Genomic DNA, 20,430 nt, shown 5'->3' on the forward strand with positions numbered 1-20,430 from the left:
GTTCATACTAGTTGAAGAAGCAGGGACTTGGGTAGGGAATTCTGGGCCTAAAAGCAGGGCAGGGCTCTGAGTGAATAAATCACTTGGCCTATGGATTCCTTGCCTAGTGAAGAGGAGGGGCCAGAAGAGAACAAGAGGGGGCTCTCTAAAGAGTGGCCCCAGGGAGGGGACTCTCTAAAGAGTGGGCCCAGGGAGGGGGCTCTCTAAAGAGTGGGCTCAGGGTGGGCCCAGGGAGGGGGCTCTCTAAAGAGTGGGCCCAGGGTGGGCCCAGGGAGGGGGCTCTCTAAGGAGTAGGCCCAGGGAGAGGCCTCTTGCCATGATCTAAGAGCAAATGATATCTGGCCAAAGAATAAGTCATCCAGAAGTATGAGTTAATATTGGAGTCTATACAAATCTGGTTACCATAAATAATTTCATTTCAGCTATAAGACCCAGAGGCATGAGCTGTTTCAAATGTTATGTGTGCCACCTTCCACAAATAACTTACTTACTCGGGGCAATAGGCATGGTCTTCAGTAGATATAAGGGCCAGAAACCAAATGAATCAGCTCTGTAATTAAATATTTTACTAGAGAGGGTGAGCTCCCATAAAAATAACCAGATGTCTGAACTCTAGGTGGTGACACTAAGTAAGGTACCCCTGCTATTGCCACCCCAAAATGGACGAATTAGGAAGAAAAAGAGAAGCATGACTCCCTGGTGCCCTGGAAATGTGCTGCCATGCTCTTTGTGGAGGGGTCCTTAGGTCAGTCAAGGTTGCTAGGACCCTGGGACAAAACAGATCCCTCTGTCCACATCATTTTCCATAGCATCAGAGGCATAATCCCAGTCCTGGGGCTTGAGATGAAAAGAGGTTTACATCACAAGCTTTCTTATTAACTCATCTCTATTTTGTTTCAATTAATGATTCACAACATTTAATTTTAAGGAAACTATATCCACATATAAAAAGTATTTTTATCACCAAATTCTGAAGGCAAGACTTCCCTGGTGGCACAGTGGATAAGAATCCACCTGCCAGTGCAGGGGACACAGGTTTGATCCCTGGTCCAGGAAGATTCCACAACTAAGCCCGTGCACCACAGTACTGAGCCTGTGAGTCGCAACTACTGAGCTCACATGCTGCACCTACTGAAGCCTGTGCACTCTCGGGCCTGCTGGCTGCAACTGCTGAGCCTGTGTGCTGCAGCTACTGAGGCTCACGTGCCTAGAGCCCATGCTCTACAACAAGAGAAGCCACCGCACTGAGAAGCATTGTGCAGCACCACAGTGAAGAGCCCCTGCTCACGGCAACTAGAGAAAACCTGTGCAAAGCAATAAAGACCCGGTCAGCCAAAAATAAATGATTAAATAAAATTATTAAAAAATTCTTAAGGCAAAAGATATAAATAAGGAAATGTATAAGATGTATATTTTGATGCTAATTTGTGGCTGCTGTTTATGTCAGTGCCAACAGCATTGAATTCTGGATTCTTTTGTTTTTTAAAGAATGAGATGTAAAATATATATATATATATATATATATTTATTTGGTTGCATTAGGTCTTAGTTGCAGCATGTGGGATCTTTAATCTGATATTTGAAATCTTAGTTGTGGCATGTGGGGTCTGGTTCCCTGACCAGGGATCGAACCCGGGCTCCCTAAATTGGGAGCATGGAGTGTTAGCCACTGGACCACCAGGGAAGCCCCTGAATTCTAAAGTCTTGATTCAAAGGCTTTATTCCAACCTTCTACAGTTTTTTTCCTAATCTATGAAGGATATATTTCCTTAATGATCTTTAGATCATATTTATATAAATTCATTCATTATTATTATTATTTTGCTTTTAAAATGGAGATAAAAATACAGTCCAAATCAGAATAAAACAGTCAATTCACACCATCAGACAGTGGTCACATCTGCAGTGTGGACAGATAGGTTCTCTTCCTGCCCCCATAGACTTCTCCACCAAAGATCCTCTATCTGTTCACAGAGCCTCTTTCTGTAGAGCCAGGGACAGTCTGTGTGCCTATACTGACCCCATTTCTGGTTGTCACTTGATAACATGACCCAGCTACTTTGGTGTTGCCACCCACAAAACTGGCCTACTTCCTGAAAGCATGCCCTCTGCCTCCCCACCATAGTTTAAATTTCCATGCTATCTGATTCATCTTCCTTGCCCTTCCAGTTCAGGTGAATTATAGGTCCAAAGAAGGGGACTTGGTGCTGTCAATAAGACTTTGCTGGAATGCTATAGTTCTGTCATCGGATGACAAGTATGAATCTCAGATGATGTTGATAGCTGCTGATAATATCTGATGTCACTGATACAAGGAATGTAACTTCTCATTTATCCAGAATAGTTAGGGAACAGGTAGTTCTAATAAACTGCAATCTGCTTAACTATAGACTACCAGTTTTGAAAGAAAAATAAACTAATTTGGAAGGAACTATAATTGGCAGATCATAATTTTACCTGGCCTTGTAATTATTTATGTGTGCGCTCCACCTCCCCTGCAAGGCTATTGAGTTCTTAAAGGATGATTTGTATCGGTTTCATCTTTATTCCCCTTATTGTACTTAGAGAGTTGCTTTATATATTATAGACGCTAAAAAATGTTTTTATTAAATGAATGAAAATACAGTTGATCCTTGAACAATGTGGGGAAAGGGTGCCTACCCCACACAGTCAAAAATCTGCATATAACTTTTCATTTCTCAAAACTTAACTGCTAATAGCCTACTATTGAATGGAATCATTACCAATGACATAACAGTCCATTAACATATATTTTGTATGTTATATGTAGTGTATATAGTATATTCTTATAATGAAATAAGCTACAGAAAATTTTATTAGGAAAATCATAAGGAAGAAAAAACTTTTACAGTACTATACTGTATTTATTGATACTGTTTAAGTTATTTGTTTACAAGATGAATCTTCTGTCAGTACCTGCATCCATGTTGTCTCACATGATACAAAACACTGTGGATGTCACACTTTTACCCAAAACTTTGGTTTACCACATGGTGGGTGTTGAGCCAAAAGACACAACCAAGCCAAAGATCGGAAAGAAGTATTTATTACTTGCAGCAAGTAAGGACAACGCTGGACATCTTTCCCAAAGAAGTGTCTCCCCAAACAGCAAAACTAGAGGTGTTTTAAGCCAAAGGTACATGCATGTGTATGCAGGAGCTTGAGCAGAGAAGAATTCAGTGCAGAATTGAGGCAGATGTCAAGAGAGTCCAAACTTTAGTTGATTGAAGTCACATGGGTCAGAAAAGGTCAACATCATTCCTTAGATTCAGGTTGATCTGGTAATTTAAGTGCTTCAGGCTCTTCTTTACCATTGAAATACAACTGGGAGTCTTTACAGCTGATTTTTTATCTTTGCTATTGTTATTTCTCTTGCCTGATGACAGTCATTTATTCCTGCATTCTTTTGTTCCCTTAAGATTATTAATTAGATCTGTCCAAGGACAATCACTGTGGCCAGGCTTAGATTACAAAATGACTTAGGCCAAAAGTGGCTTCTCTTTGTCAAGAAAGTCATGCCTAGTTTTCTTTCTCTGGGGACCTTCTACCCAATCTGCTTACAAAATCCCCCTTTAAGAAATTTCAGTCTTCAGTCTTGAGGGGTATGGGACTGAAGGTAAGACTTCTGTAATTGCTTCCTGCTGAGAATGGATGTTTCAGTTTCCTGAATTAGAGGAGTGAAATTCTCTTGTTGCTGGAGCTAGGTCAGTTTTGGGGTCCACCAAAGTAGTGTCTGAACCTTGCTTCAGTAGCATTATTCTAGCAGGTGTAGAAGACGCACAGTGGGAGAGACAATTAACAGCAACACCCAACATCATTAGCAGAGACTTGAGCCAGGAGCCCCCAAACCAAACCATTTTTCTCATGTTTTCACTAAACTGGGAAGGGAAGCTTCAGAGAGGAAGTTTGACTTTTTCATGTAGATCATAAGGTGAGTCACATTAGAAAATTCATCAGGAATTAAAAACAGTGTTTGGTATATATTATAGCATAAGTTCCTCCTTGGGAGGCTTTTAAAATATCAAGGGCCATTTTTTCATCACAGAAACTTCTGAGTTGATTAGACTGACAGCCTGATTACTGTTGTTAAGGCTTGCTGGGTAAATTTTGCTAAAGCCTCTGTGAGAGTGATGTCTTCTATGTTTGATTTCTTTCTTTCTTTCTTTTGGCTATGCCATGCATTTTGTGAGATCTTAGTTCCAGAGATTGAACCCCAGATCCAGTGCAGTGAAAGTTGAAAGTGCCGAGTCCTAAACACTGGACCACCAGGGAGTTTCCTTTAATGTTTGATTTTCTAAAAGTAGTCCTCTTCTTAATGGCCAAAGCAGATGTACAATGCATGTTCTATAGGCCACAAAACAGGCCACTCTGGTCAGTAAAGTTTAAGTTAAATCATGTATAAGCCAGCATGACTTACCCCCATACCTCAGTGAGAAGATTTTTGTCATTTCCCCTCTTGATCTCAAGTCTTCTAATGCACAAATATACTTGTCCCTTGATGCCAGGGTGGTTGCAGCCTGTCCTGGGTCCATCATGTCCCTTGGTGCTAGGCCTCCTTTTTGTTAATATAGAAATATTTGCCTAGGTATCCACACTGGGGGAGAATTTATCAAGTATCTGTGAAGAGGCTCAGAGGTATGTTACTTGGGAAGCATTTTGTAGATTACACATTTATCAGTTGTATCAAATTATAACACAGATATTGTATATGTGCTTTTAGCCCTAGACTTAAAGCAAGCAGAGAGACCTGTCATGAGTAGTTATACTCTGTGACAACTTCACTAGATAATTTTCTTTTCCTCCTGAACATCAGGGCAAATGTATGGCTAACACAGTAAGTTTCGATTTTGATAGGGCCTTAACATGGGGTGTTGGATCTTCATCTAAAAACAGATTGTCATGGTAAGCTTTAGAAACAAACTTAAGAGTGTCCCTTTAACAATTCATTTAAACTTTATAATTATGTAACTTAACAATAAGTAGCTATCTGGCAGTTGAGTCTCAGACAGTAACTACAGACTTCAATTAACAAAACTAGATTTTAATATCCACTGAAACATTTTTTTCCTCTAAAGTTAACCTCACTTTTACCAAATGTAGCCAAATTAAGACCAATTTGTTTGCAGAATAAGTCTGATTGATTAATTACTTAGCCTCTTTTAAATTGGTTGGTTTGGAGCTTTTCATAAGGGATCTCAGATTGAAATGTTGAAAGATTTCTCAAAACCAGAAAAGCCATTCTGTGGGCCTGTCACAGATTTCACCTGCAACATCTACAGATTTGAGTGAATTCCACCATTTTCAAGGTCTCCAGAATACCCTGAGTTTCCTATATCTGTTAGGAGGTGGCCTTCCTTATTTACCTGATAAAGCTGTTGAAACCTTAAAGATTTCTAATTTTTGGAGGAATCAGGTGGAGAGAAAAGATAAACATTTCCGTTTTACTTCCAAAGGTGTAATTTACCAAATTGCTGTTAGTCACAATTAGCTTGAGAGGGAGTGTATCATTACGTCTGGAAAACACAGATTAAAGCCAGTAATATTTTAGACAAAAACCCTAAAAATTATAACCATATTCATCAGTTCACTCAGTAACTGATCCTTTTTGTTAATAGTTTTATGAAGCCATCATGTTTTCATTCAGTTTAGTTTAGTTCAGTCACTCAGTCGTGTCCGACTCTCTGCGATCCCATGGACTGCAGAATGCCAGGCCTCCATGTCCATCGCTAACTCCTGGAGTTTACTCAAATTCATGTCCGTTGAATCGGTGATGCCATCCAACCATTTTGTCGTCTGTTGTCCCCTTCTCCTCCCACCTACAATCTTTTTCAGCATCAGGGTCTTTTCAAATGAGTCAGTTCTTCCCATCAGGTGGCCAAAGTATTAGAGTTTCAGCTTCAGCATCAGTCCTTCCAATGAACACCCAGCACTGATCTCCTTTAGGATGGACTGGTTGGATCTCCTTGCAGTCCAAGGGACTCTCAAGAGTCTTCTCCAACACCACAGTTCAAAACCATCAATTCTTCAGCGCTCAGCTTTCTTTACAGTCCAATTCTCACATCCATACATGACCACAACATAGCCTTGACTAGAGGGACCTTTGTTGGCAAAGTAATGTCTCTGCTTTTTAATATGCTGTCTAAAACTAGGTAAAAAATTAAAGAATCCTAATGAAAACCTGTCAACCCAAACCTAGACAGGTTTTCATTAGGATTCTTTAATTTCTTACCTAGTTCAATGGTATGATCTGAAATTTATCAGAGACCTATACTTTTAAAAAATTTCTTCCTAAGAATTTTCTTGAAGATGAAGCACTTTTGCAAAATATCAAAGTATAACAATAACTGTCTATAAATGGCAAAGGACTTAAAAAGACATGATTCACACCTGATTGTAACTGACAAAGAATCTTGGTTACTGTTTTGACATACAACATTTTAAGATAGCAACTAAAATTATAACATAATCATACCAGGACATATCCATAGTTCAGAAATGTATAATTTCTAGAATGTCTGTGTTAATAATATATTGATAATATTTATTCCTATGATATGGTAAAGAATCCACCTGCCAATGCAGGAGACACGGGAGACTCAAGCTCGATCCCTGGGTTGAAAAGATCCCCTGGAGGAGGATATGGCAATCCTCTCCAGTATTCTTCCCTGGAGAATCCCACGGACAGAGAAGCCTAGTGGGCTACAGTCCATAGGATCACAAAGAGTCAGAAATGACTGAGCAACTAAGCACATTCCTATAGTATAACCTCAGATGGCTTCTCACTTATTTGACAGTGCCTCCCATGTAATTTAACATATCAGATTATCCTGTTTAACTTAATATCTCTCTCTAAGATGCTTCAGGATTCCTCTGAAACATCACAGTTAGCAGGAGGTCAAAAGACCTTCAGTTAGAATTGAATATTCGGAGGACTTTCCCTGGAAGTCCAGTGGTTAAGGCTCTGCATTTCCACCTCAGGGGACACAGGTTTGATCCCTGGTTGGGGAACCAAGATGCTGAAAGCCCTGCAGCATGGACAAAAGGAATATGATATTTGGTGATTTTATAAAAATATCAAAAAGGTTTCAAGACACTTGGTCAAATAGGATCACAGGTCACTGTGAAGGAGTACTTATTCACTTAACTAAAATGACAAAAGGCTTCAAAAGCAAATACAGACCACTTAAAGGCCATAGGAAGCATCACTAAAAACAAAGCTAGTGGAAGTGATGGAATTCCAGTTGAGCTATTTCAAATCCTGAAAGATGATGCTGTGAAAGTGCTGCATTCAATATGCCAGCAAACTTGGAAAACTCAGCAGTGGCCACCAGACTGGAAAAAGTCAGTTTTCATTCCAATCCCAAAGAAAGGCAATGCCAAAGAATGCTCAAACTACCGCACAATTGCACTCATCTCACACACTAGTAAAGTAATGCTCAAAATTCTCCAAGCCAGGCTTCAGCAATACATGAACCATGAACTTCCAGATGTTCAAGCTGGATTTAGAAAAGGCAGAGGAACCAGATATCAAATTGCCAACATCCGCTGAATCACGGAAAAAGCAAGAGAGTTCCAGAAAAACATCTATTTCTGCTTTATTGACTATGCCAAAGCCTCTGACTGTGTGGATCACAATCCACTGTGGAAAATTCTGAAAGAGATGGGACTACCAGACCACCTGACCTGCCTCTTGAGAAATCTGTATGCAGGTCAGGAAGCAACAGTTAGAACTGGACATGGAACAATGGGCTGGTTCCAAATAGGAAAAGGAGTACGTCAAGGCTGTATATTGTCACCCTGCTTATTTAACTTCTATGCAGAGTACATCATGAGAAACGCTGGGCTGGAAGAAGCACAAGCTAGAATCAAGATTGCTGGGGGAAATATCAATAACCTCAGATATGCAGATGACACCACCCTTATGGCAGAAAGTGAAGAACTAAAGAGCCTCTTGATGAAAGTGAAAGAGGAGAGTGAAAAAGTTGGCTTAAAGCTCAACATTCAGAAAACGAAGATCATGGCATCTGGTCCTATCACTTCATGGGAAATAGATGGGGAAACAGTGGAAACAGTGTCAGACTTTATTTTGGGGGGCTCCAAAATCACTGCAGATGGTGACTGCAGCCATGAAATTAAAAGATGCTTACTCCTTGGAAGGAAAGTTATGACCAACCTAGATAGCATATTAAAAAACAGAGACATTACTTTGCCAACAAAGGTCCATCTAGTCAAGGCTATGGTTTTTCCAGTGGTCGTGTATGGTTATGTGAAAGTTGGACTGTAAAGATAGCTGAATGCCAAAGAATTGATGCTTTTGAACTGTGGTGTTGGAGAAGACTGAGAGTCCTTTGGACTGCAAGGAGATCCAACCAGTCCATCCTAAAGGAGATCAGTGCTGGGTGTTAATTGGAAGGACTGATGCTGAAGCTGAAACTCCAATACTTTGGCCACCTGATGCGAAGAGCTGACTCATTGGAAAAGACCCTGATGCTGGGAAGGATTGAAGGTAGGAGGAGAAGGGGATGACAGAGGATGAGATGGTTGGATGGCATCACTAACTCAATGGACATGAGTTTGAGTAAACTCTGGGAGTTGGTGATGGACAGGGAGGCCTGGCGTGCTGCAGTCCATGGGGTCACAAAGAGTCAGACATGACTGAGCAACTGAACTGAAAGGCAAAGAACCTCACATAATCTGTTATCAAAAGCAGAATTTCAGGAAAACTTTGTTCTTTTAATAGAGGGCACTATACTCCAGTCCTATACCAGCCTATAGAATCTGTTTACCTAATTAAATTTAAACCAGTCGAACCCAGTCCTGACCATGTACAAAGTTCTTTTCTCAGTGTTCCTTTTCCATAAATCTACAATTTTCTGTATTCATATTTTGTCCCTTATTTTGTTTTCCATTAAAAAAGAAAAAGCTTTAGGGCAAAACCACCTTTTTACAAAACATATTTACTTATTTATTTAGCTGCACCATGTCTGAGCTGCAGCACACAGGATCTCTGTTGCTGCGTCTGGTTTCTTTTTAGTTGTGGCATTTGGGCTCTCAGTTGTGTCATGCAGGATCTAGTTCCCTCACCAGGAACCAGACCTGAGCCTCTGCACTGGGGCCACAGAATCTTAGCCCCTGAACCACCAGGGAAATCCCTCCCTTTTTTTTTCTTTTAACAAAATGCATTTCCATTCCTCACACTTCTTTGACTGAAAACACACATCCTACTGTCCTGGCATACTGAACTGTCTTATTATCTTAGTAGCTTTAATTACATATATTATAATATTAACCCTTAAAAACCTTAATCTCCAGTGAAAACCAAGAAGCAAGCAATTATAAATTATCATACTAGTATTTCCCACTTGGAAACTTCTAAACACAATCCATAATCTCTAGAAACACATTTTCTCATAAGAAAATTTCTTTCACCAATGTGGTACAGAGTAGGTGTTTAATAAACCCAAGCAAGTACTTTCAGTTTCTCTTTGATAAAAAGGCAGAAGTAGGTAAACTTAGACCTGCCAGCAATTACTGTTCCAGTATTTATCCTATTTGAAATGACCTAGGTAGTCAATGAATTCTCATCATTTAACTTATTTTAGTTTCAAATGAAACTAAGGTTCATTTAACTTAATTTAGTTTTAAAGTTAAGCCAAACTTAAATTGGCTTCAATACCCGATATTGATATTATAGAAACTATTTCCTAGATCATGTGAACCTGAAATTCATTCTGGCCAGTTTCCTTCACATCTGTGAGAGTTTTTCTAAGTGCTTAATTTCGTTTAAGCCAATCACACAGAGCTCATCCACAAATTACTTTTGATAATACTGTCTAGAGGTAGACATATCATATCTATAATGAACATATATATACATTCATGTAGACACAAAGATGTCATAGTTTTCTTCTTACATTGAAAAAGCTTCCTTTTTTTCTTTCAGTCCCAGGAATTAAAAATGCTCTAGATAAAAGTTCCTCAGAGCCTGGGTAAAATATTTACATCTCAAAGAAACAAGTTCCTTATAAAAAGTTGGTTTTTTACTAACTGCATATGTATAGCCCAGTTTTAGGATGTCAAAAGAGCCCTACGTTGGACATTTTTAGGACAATATTTCCTGGTATCTTTCCTCTTTGATGTTGCATTCCCTATTGAGGTTGTCAACTTTGAAAATCTGGCTCCAGTATCTAACAAAAGTTCAATTTGCTCTCCTGCTACTTCTAAAGTAACCCTGGACTTCTCAGGGGAGATCAGGATGGTGTTTTGTGGAACCAGGTGAGGAGTCCTCAGGCCCCATTTCTTTTTTGGTTACCAGGAGCTGAAATGAAGAGGGTTAAGCTTGGGGCTTCCTTCTCCTGAGATGGGGCATTCCTTCTTCTGATGTCCTTCCCCTTTGCGCGTGGGATCTTTTTCAGTTGCGGCATGCAGACTCTTAACTGCAGCAAGTGGGATCTAATTTTGTGACCAGGGATCAAACCCAGGCCCCCTGCATTGGGAATGTGTAGTCTCAGCCACCTACCAGGGAAGTCCCAATATTAAAACAAAACAACATTTACCTGTGGTGATAGGCTGATGTGCAATTTTTCTAGTAACAAGAGAGAGACAGAGAAAGAGGAAGGGAAAGAGAGGCATACTATCCAGTCCTGTAATTCTTTGGAAGCAAAATTATCAAATAGTAAGAAGGGACTTCCCTGGTGGTCCAATGGCTAGGACTCCATGCTACCAATGTAGGGAATCTGGGTTTGACCCCTGGTCAGGGAGCTAGATCCCACCTGCCGCTACTAAAGATCCCGCACGCCTCAGTTAAATATCATTCACCTCATGTTTATGTAAGGATAGGCTGTTCTCTTCCAGTCTTGCACAGGATGTTCTACATATATATTTTTGGATACTTATTGAAAAAAAATCCACATGTAAGTGGACCCATGCAGTTCAAGCCCATGTTGTTCAAGGGTCAACTGTATAGAACACAGACTATAATTTACCAACATGACTTAACCCTGCTTTGATGACTCAGAAGACCCTCTGGGATCACACATTTCTTCAGGCTTGTTATTATGTGTATTTCCTCTGGAGATGTTTAATATGGGCCAAGTAACCGAAAGCAGTTCAGTAATGACTGGAAGACAGAACTTGATATCTACTGACTCATTCCAGTTCTAAGTCTGTGTGTATGTGTCTCAAAGTCAAATACAGAGGAGATCACATTTGTTACTGCCTAAAAGAAGCATCACATCACAATGCAACTGTTTATGAAAACAGAAGGTTACAAATAAGGAGTGTTAACTAGCTTCTGTTCATCAACCTTAAACAGGACAAGGAAATGTTTAAAAAGTAGGACATCATTAGTACCATTAATATATTATTACCATTATTTTATTAAAGCCTAATCATCAGATTATAATTTACTAATTAACACATATTTATCATTATGTGCCTAGTATATGCCAAGCCCTGTGTTAGTTATTAGGGACACAATGCGAATATAATTAATGCCCTAGAGAAGTGTAAATAATTCATCTTTAAAACCATTTTATTGTACAGATCATTTTACAGAACTTTAGATGTCACTGTAATAAATTAGCCTGGGAGTGATGTGACAGGCTAACACATCCTATAACTCACTCAAAATATACAATAACAGAAAAGAAAGAATGTGAGAATGTTAGCTTAATTACTTGATATTTGCCTTCCCCCACCCGCCCCTTACAAAAGAGCATCCAGAATGTTCCTTTAAGGATCTAGCTTTTTGCACTTTCAGAATCCTGGGTGAATTTGCTCCTGTACCTAAGATGATTTTTATTTCAGTTCCTACAGTATCTGCCAGTCCCCCCCAGGACTTGAGGGTAAAGCAACAGCCCAAAGCAGGGAGGGAACAGCCATTGCAGTACCCCCGCCCTTGGCTGACCTTTCTGTGGGTGTGATGGTGACAGAGGAGGCATGAGAGAGCCCTGCCCTTGAGTCAGGAGAAACCCAGGAGGCAGGGCAGTATTCTCAGTCCAGTGTGTCGGGCAGTCTGGTAATGGACACTGCTCCCTTTCTCTACAGCTTCCTGTAAACATGCTGATTTTCATCACTAAAACTAAGGGTTTTGATTATATCGGAGTTTCCAATTATATTCTGCAAAACATACAGGTCTCATAAGTTGTTGTTTAGTTGCTCAGTTGTGTCCAACTCTTTGCAACCCTATGGACTGCAGCCTGCCAGGCTCCTCTGTCTGTGGGATTTCCCAGGCAAGAATACTGGAAAGGGTAGCCATTTCCTTCTCCAGGGGATCTTTCTGACACAGTAATCAAACCCATATCTCCTGCATTGCAGGCAGATTCTTTACTGCTGAGCCACCAGGGAAGCCCATGGGTCCCATAAGACACTTCTTCAAAAAGTGGCCTGGAGCAGCACAACAGGGCAAGCTGCCCACCGCACCCAGTCACAGGGCGCATCGGCCTAGGGAAGGGTTCCGACAAGCTGTACCTTCCAGACAGCTGATAGCATTTCTCAAACAAGTTTGACCATGAAACGCTCTCTTCTAGTTTCACCTACTAACATCTGTTGATTCACTTAGTATTCTGAGGTACAAACTTTGGAAACATTAAACGGTCTCTTAAACACACTGATTTTATAGCAATTTAAAGCAGAAAATAGCCTTAGAAATCAGAGGTCCTATGAATTTAGGATCTCATAGCAAGTCAGTGGCCAAACGAGGTCCCTTTCATTTGCCAGTTTTTCACATTCTATATGCTAAAAACCGCGGTGAATGAAATTTTACTGTGAGAAGGATCAGAAAAAGGATCAGTCATTGAAATCGACAAGTAACCTGGAAGCTCCAGGGTTTGCAGTTTGGTTAAACTCTGTTGTTTGAAGTTACTCTTGATTAAGCAAAACCAGTGGTGTACATCCATAGGCCAGTGGAGATACTACTGAGCAGACAATTGTCACAACTCAAGAAGCTAATGAGAACGGGAGAGGGAGAAGCAAGTGGCACTGAGTCCAAAGTCAAGGTAATTAGCTCCTGAGTGACCAAGAGTAAATTACCTTTTTTTGATATTGAGTTCAAGATCCTTGAATTTTTTTTTTTTCAAGTATTGAGTCATATATTCCTTTGGTGTCAGGACTAAGAAAAGAGAACTGATGTCTGCTATACTGACCTCAGCGTCCAGTGCTCTGGATAGCGTCTCCTTAATGCCGACTTTAAAAAGCTTCACACATCACTTCACAATGGTCTTTGACTCTACTTAAAAGGACAAAGATAATTTTAGGCTTCAATTTCTTTTCATGCCATTTGCTTGAAAAAGAGTCCTTTGAGTTGGTGGCTAAGTAAACAACAGTATTCTTGAAGCAATGACTTGGCTGTCCCACAGTCCCAGCTATAGTATAGCCTAACTCCAAAGTAATTAAAGAACCAAGTGATTTGCATTCTTTTTTCTACAGAACTACTCTTGAGTAGCAGATGGCAAACACAAATGTTTTGCTCTAGAGACATATGGAAACCTCTCTGTTCTGTAAAACCCTCAATGAATATTAAACGCCGAGTGATGCCATTCATTGCAGAAATAAAATGTTGTGATAATCCCCCAAACAGGCCTAATTAGGCCATATAGCTACTTGAGTTCCAGAAAGTAATAGGGGGGAAATTACTATGTAATTGGGATTTCATTAGCAGTTCTTCTTAATCTGAATATTCATCCTGGCCCGAAAGAATCACCTACCTAGCCTTATTTCTCAGCATTCTATTAGATTGTCACCATAATTTATAATTGTAAATCTTAAAAATGAGCCATCAAAGAGATCTGCTTGATTCCATATTAATTCTTCAGTTCTTCCTGAACACAAAGAGCAATGAATTTCAAGAGAGACAGGGTGTTTTTATCATAGGTTTGGGAGTATTCATAGCTCCCTAACTAATTCCACTTATAAGCCCTTGCTGCTGTTAAATTAGGGTGGCAGGGAAAAGTCTGTGTAAGGTAATTCAGGAAATGATTATCAATATTAAGTAGGAATTTGAGGCAAGAATCTTATTGAATATGGCTCAAAATACAAAACAGAACTTCATTCTCTTCATCCTGCAGGTTGACAACCCAATAAATTGTTGGCAACCCAGTAACTTGTTGCCATCACAGAAAGGACTGAGACTCTGTGCTCCTTGGAAAGAGAGAAGTACTAATAACTGAGTCATAGGGTGGACTGAGTGCTCTTTAGAATAAGGAACTAGGTGTCTTGGGCTCCTTTCCCAACACCACACCCTGCCTGGCCTTCAAGGGACCTGCTAGGCCTGTCGATAAATCTCAAATTCACTACAGTGTTTGGTTGGCCTTGGAGACCAAAGTCTGTAAACCAGAACCCCTAGGGCAGATCTTAGGACATCTGTTAGGAGCTTGGGTTCACGAGTCAAAGGATTTTATGGACAGAAAGGGATTCTCTACTCCAGCCTTTTTCATTTTACAAAGAGTAAATTGAGGCACAGAAGGGTCGTTGTCCTTGTTTAAGGTCATAGAACTTGTTAGTGGCAGAACTAGGAAAAGAACCCCGGTCACCTGATGCTTTGTCCAATTCTCCCTCCATTACAAACTCAGGACAGGCTTGTCAGGGTCTGACAGAGAATTTAGATAGTTCAAGGCTCCCAAAGTGCTCAGCCTTAGCTGGTTGCTGAAGTGGGATAGAAAGGGTAGCAGGTGTCTAAATGCTTATTAATTCTGACTTTAGACACCCATCCCCTCCTCACAGAAACACTGGTTCTTTCTTGCCTCTTTTTCCCAGTTCAACATCAATCCATCTGTTTAAGAGAATGACAAGTCAGAATTTTCTTAGATGCAGCCCCCTGACCTCTCCAGAAATTCCCATATAACCAAACATGATATAAATACCTATATGCATTGGACACTGAAACAAGTATTAGTTTTCATTGGTTGCTTCTACAGCCTTGTTGCCTCCTGTCTTCTCTAACAGAACCTTGTGATCTAGGGTAAGTTTGACCCCATACTTAGCTTGAATCACTTAAGCCAGTTGGCATACGCTATTCTCTTGGACCCTAGGATCAGTTCACAAAAGAGTAGTCAGTGCCCATGGAACTGAATTCCAGGTTATTTGAACTCCTGAGAAAGAAGATTCTTTACCTTCTGCTCTCTTTGAATCAAGGAGTCCCAGGAGTTTCAGGAAAACATTTTGCAACAACATGGGGTTGGCCTGTTGAAAAAAGTGTTACTTTGAGGAAGCATTGCTAAGAAACCAAGAGAGAGAAACCAGGTACCAGACATGTCATCTGATCTACTGGATTACTCACCTGTCACTCATTGTAAGTCTGATTATTTTAGTACGTGATTAAGTAAATTTTTCAGTTTTGTTTTGCTTTTTAGGGGTTGTTTTTGGCTGCATCATGCAGCACACCGAACTTCCCCTACCAGGGATTAAACCTGGGCCTCCAACAGTGGAAGGGTGGCGTCTTAACCACTGGACTTCTGGGGGAAGTCCAAGTAAATATTTTTATTATTTAAGTCATTCAGTATTCTATTATTTACTGCCATGTGTATCTCAATATCTGTTATGATGCTGATTATGAGTTTCAGCACATCTTGACCTCACCATTAGATCAAAGTCCAGTTTAGAGTTGGTTCCAAAAGGCATTATTGAATCATTCATTTGAACAAGAAACTCTACCCAAAACACAGAGTACTTACTGTGTATGTACCTTACTTGATACAAAATACTACATAGGAATGCCTGCTGCTGCTGCTGCTAAGTTGCTTCAGTCGTGTCTGACTCTGTGCGACCCCATAGACGGCAGCCCACCAGGCTCCCCCAAAACTTTACTATTAGAAAAGAAACAATATAAGCTGTATTAGAATAGATTTCTTCCAATCCACCTTGCTGCTGCTGCTGCTAAGTCGCTTCAGTCGTGTCCGACTCTGTGCGACCCCATAGACGGCAGCCCACCAGGCTCCACCGTCCATGGGATTTTCCAGGCAAGAGTACTGGAGTGGGGTGCCATTGCCTTCTCCGCAATCCACCTTACAGCGGAGTAAATTTCATGTAGTCATTTTTCAGTATTATCATGTCATTTTTATTTAACTTTTACATTCAGTGGTGATATGTAAAATATTTAACAATGTTTGGCATGAGCACTTGACCAATCAGATTGAATGTCTAAACAATCAGAATTAAAGCCAACCAATCAGAATGGACACCTGATCCATCAGAATAAATGAAGTGTGTGTCAACCAGATATCTGCCTCCCATTCATCACTGAACTTTTAACTTGTGGGATCTCCCTTCAATTACCTGGGAAGCAAACTAAGGGCAGGGACCACATGAGAGATACCTTTGAATCCTCCAGGTAGGCCTCGCTGAGCTGGTTTCATAGTGTGAGCTTAATGACTATTTCTTTAAGTAGACATTATTCAACCAGTGATTGCTCAGGAAACATCAGTGGGTGGAAAGAGTACAGTGTGTCCCTCTCTGATGAAGATAATTATAGAATTATCCCACTGGATTATCACTAAACAAACAGAATGTTCTGAGATGACACACAGTGGATAAGAGAAATTGATATTTTTGAGGAGTTATCATTCAATGTGATCTTGACAACCTAGAGAAATAATATATAATCACACCTATTTTTAAATACAACAATAAATATTATTCTTACAGAATGAACAACACACAAATACAAGGTAGAGGACAATCAGAAAGGTATTGGTGAAGCTAAAAACACCTAGGGCTTAGTATAAACTGAAGGTGTCCCAGATGTTTTTAAAAAATACCTAGACTGGGGACTTTCTTTCCCAGTGGTCCAGTAATTAAGACTCCACGCTTCTGCTTCAGGGGGTGCAATTTCTATCTCTGGTCAGGGAACTAAGATCCCATATGCCACATAGCATGGCCCCCGCCAACAAAAACCTAGACGGCTGGCATGATAGTCAGATGTTCATTCATTCATTCAACAACTTAACTGAGTACCTACTATGTGTAAGGCATCATTCTAGGCATGCTGGGGACCAGTGAAAAATAAGCAATGTCCCTTTCCTCAAAAGGCTCAACTTTAAGGGAGAAGACAAAGAAGTTCACAAACTGTTAGATAACAGAGAGAGAACTTATTCAATGGCTGAGTCATCAGTCAGTGAAAATAATCACCATGAAGGACATCTTTGTAGCCCACCGGGACAGCTGTGCTCAACTGGCAGAGGACCAGAATCCATGGGGGGCTGGACAGAAGCATCAGCAGCCTAAGTGCAGGCAGAGAACCAGAGGTTTCTTTGTCCTGAATTTTTCAGGACCATATAAGCACTTGGATTCTTGTAGGATACAATTAAGAGGAGGAAGAGTCCCAGTAATATTAGGTACCAGTTTTGCCAGTCCTTGAGAAGTAGGGATCTCAGCCAGGTTTAATTTCACTTAAGCAGTTAAGAAAGGTGACATTTCTTGCATTTAGGTGTCATGGAACAATTTTAAATTAGTTAAAGGATGCTTGGATTAATTTGAAAATTTCCCTAGAGAACACACAGATCCTCAAGAATGTGTTTGTAGATTCTTTTAAAAAATATTTATTAATTATTATTATTGGCTATACTGGGTCTTCGTTGCTATGTGGGCTTTCTCTAGTTGCAGAGAGCAGGGGCCACTCTCTAGTTGCCGTGTGGGGGCTTCTGACTGTGGTGGCTTCTCTTGTGGAGGATGGGCTTCAGTAGTCGCTACACTTGGGCTTCATAGTTGTGGCACCGGGCTTAGTTGCCCTGTGGCATGTGGAATGTTCCTGACCAGGGACTGAACCCATGTCCCCTGCATTGGCAGGCATATTCCTAACCACTGGACATCAGGGAAGCCCCTGTTCATGGATTCTTGAGGGTTAAAGACCCCCAAGATGAATAAACTAGCGTAAGAAGTGAAGAATGGCTCTTGGAATTGTGCAACGTGACAGTCCTGCTTGCCAGGAAAGCCAGGAAAGCCAGACCGAGGACAAAGGAAACAGAGGAGAGCAGCAACAAGAGAACAGAGGAAGATGGATATAGCTCTGGTCAACTAGCCTGAAGCTCACACAGACCTCCTATTGGAGAGAGCTCCTTTCAGCATCATCACCCCACCTCATTAGAAAATCCACGAGGAAGAACTCAGTTTGACCCAGCCTGGCCATATGCCCATCTCTGTGGCTGAAGGAGTAGAGTACCATGATTCACAGCCACCAGTGGGGGAGGAGCAGCTTCCCAAAAGCAAGAAGGAAAAGAGTGCTGGCCTGACAAAAACCACAGAGGGTAAACTCCTTGGACAGCCAGATTTCTGTAAGTCAAGCTGCTGTGTAATATCAACCTTATCAAAAGCTTCAATAAACATTTACAGAATCAATTTGAAAGTGCTGGTCTGCCTAGTGTTCTGCAGTGACATAGCATTTTACATTACTGGGCAACTGGCAAAAAAATGTATTGATGTGGTTTTCTTAGAACATAGCAACGTGCCACTTGGAGAAAGAAAAGAAAGTGGCAGCCAGCAACCTGTCACCTGTGGAACCTTCAGCTCTATAAATATACTTCTTGTCCAGGCTTTTGAGCAAAGTGCCTTGATTCAACAGTAGTTGCTACCATCCAAATCTGATCTCTAAGTAACATGTTACTTATACAAAATATGAAAATTCATAATTCACAAAAGGAAAAAAAATTGGATACTTGTTGAAGTAGTGTCATATATCAGAATGCTTGCATGGTTCAACAGTGGTGCATAGACTTACCAACTAGAAAGTCCCAATGTTATACACACTTGCTGATAGAGAAAAACCGAGGAAGTGAAAACAAGACAAAAGAATTAACAAAATTCCCCTAAGGAAACTTAGGGACTTTAAAATTCTTAACCCTAGCTTCTCTTATGAATTTAAGTTCTTTGCCACATCAGTGTGCTCTTATTCATACACAGAGAGAATGCCAACAGTTGCATGCAGGTAGTGGAACTAAGTTACTTTAATCTACATATTTTATAAAAGAGGATTCCAGTGGTCTTAAAGATTTCCCCGTTCTTTTCCAGAATGAAGAGGAAGGTATAGAACTAAACTGTCCATATTTGTTCAGCACTGTGCTGTGCTATGCTGTGCTGTCTGGCTCTTTGTGACCCCCTGGACTGTAGCTTGCCAGGCTCCTCTGTCCATGGGATTCTCCAGGCAAGAATACTGGAGTGGGTTGCCATGCCCTGTGTCTCTTATGTCTCCGGCATTAGCAGGTGGGTTCTTTACTACTAGTGCCGCCTGGGAAGTCCTGTTCAGCCCCGGCTGAGGCCCAGTTCACAGGACTTGCCCAAGCACTCCGACTGGAGCAAGGAGGCTCAGCCTGTGCCAGAGGGCAGAATCGGTCCTCATTAGGGGATATAAACTGTGACTTTGACCTTCTTAGATCTGCTCCCATCAAGCGGACTCTAGAAATTAGACAGTAGATTAGCAACAACCCTCTGGCTATTGTATGATCAATAAGTGTGTCAATGACACATTTCATTGTATTTGTTTTTTCCACATAGAAGGTAAAAGTAGTTACTAGGGCCAATTGAATTTGCTCCTCTTTCTTAACTCACAAGATTAAGAATGTAATATCGTTGGCATTGAATATGAAGTCACAGGGCACTCAACATGTGTTTTAGAAAAACCTGCTGTCTTCTTCAACCAACTGTCCAAGTTTTCTCCTTAGTTTACTAAAGGCTGAGTGCACTGGTTCTCTTAATAACCTTTAACCTCCCAGAAAGGTGTTTCTTTGGAGCGAAGAACCACAGACAGTGGTTCTCAAATATTTTGGCCTCAGGATCCTTTTATCCTCTTAAAAATTACTGAAGCCTCTAAAGAGCTTTTGTTCATATTTGACATATTAGAAATTAGAAGATAAAAGAGATGAGAGGCAGAGACACTCCTAGTGGACAGAGCTTTCGGTCCCAGACCTCCTTGGCTATTCACTTGCCCTTGTGATTTACCGGAGTCATTAAATCCCCTTCACTGGCTGGGTCTCTGCCCCTAGCTGCTGAAAGAGGCCTTAACAATACATCCTTGAAACAATTAAATAATAGTCTAAGACAATAAATGACAGGTTGGGTATAACAGAATGTCTCCTCTATTTGTTATCCATTAAAATGAGAGCCTACGGAGGGCTGAAGAAGGTAACCATCAACACTAACATTGCTACATTGCCTTAAGGATTTCAAAATAGGTTCACATTCAGTATCTCACTTAATTTTCCTACCATCCTATGAAACACCTGTTTTATACCCATTCTACAGATGAGAAAACTGAGGTGCAGAAAGCCTATGTGCTGTTAAGCAGCTGAGCCAAGACAAAATCCAAATCTTACCCTCCAGATTCCCACCGTCAGTTCCTGCCTCGAATGAATGCTTGCAGTTTTATCAGGCACATGCCTGACGCACAAGCCTCACAGATTCCAATTCCCAGATTCTTTTTGT

This window comes from Capra hircus, chromosome 10, assembly GCF_001704415.2.
Source record: "Capra hircus breed San Clemente chromosome 10, ASM170441v1, whole genome shotgun sequence".
NCBI classification, from domain to species: Eukaryota; Metazoa; Chordata; class Mammalia; order Artiodactyla; family Bovidae; genus Capra; species Capra hircus.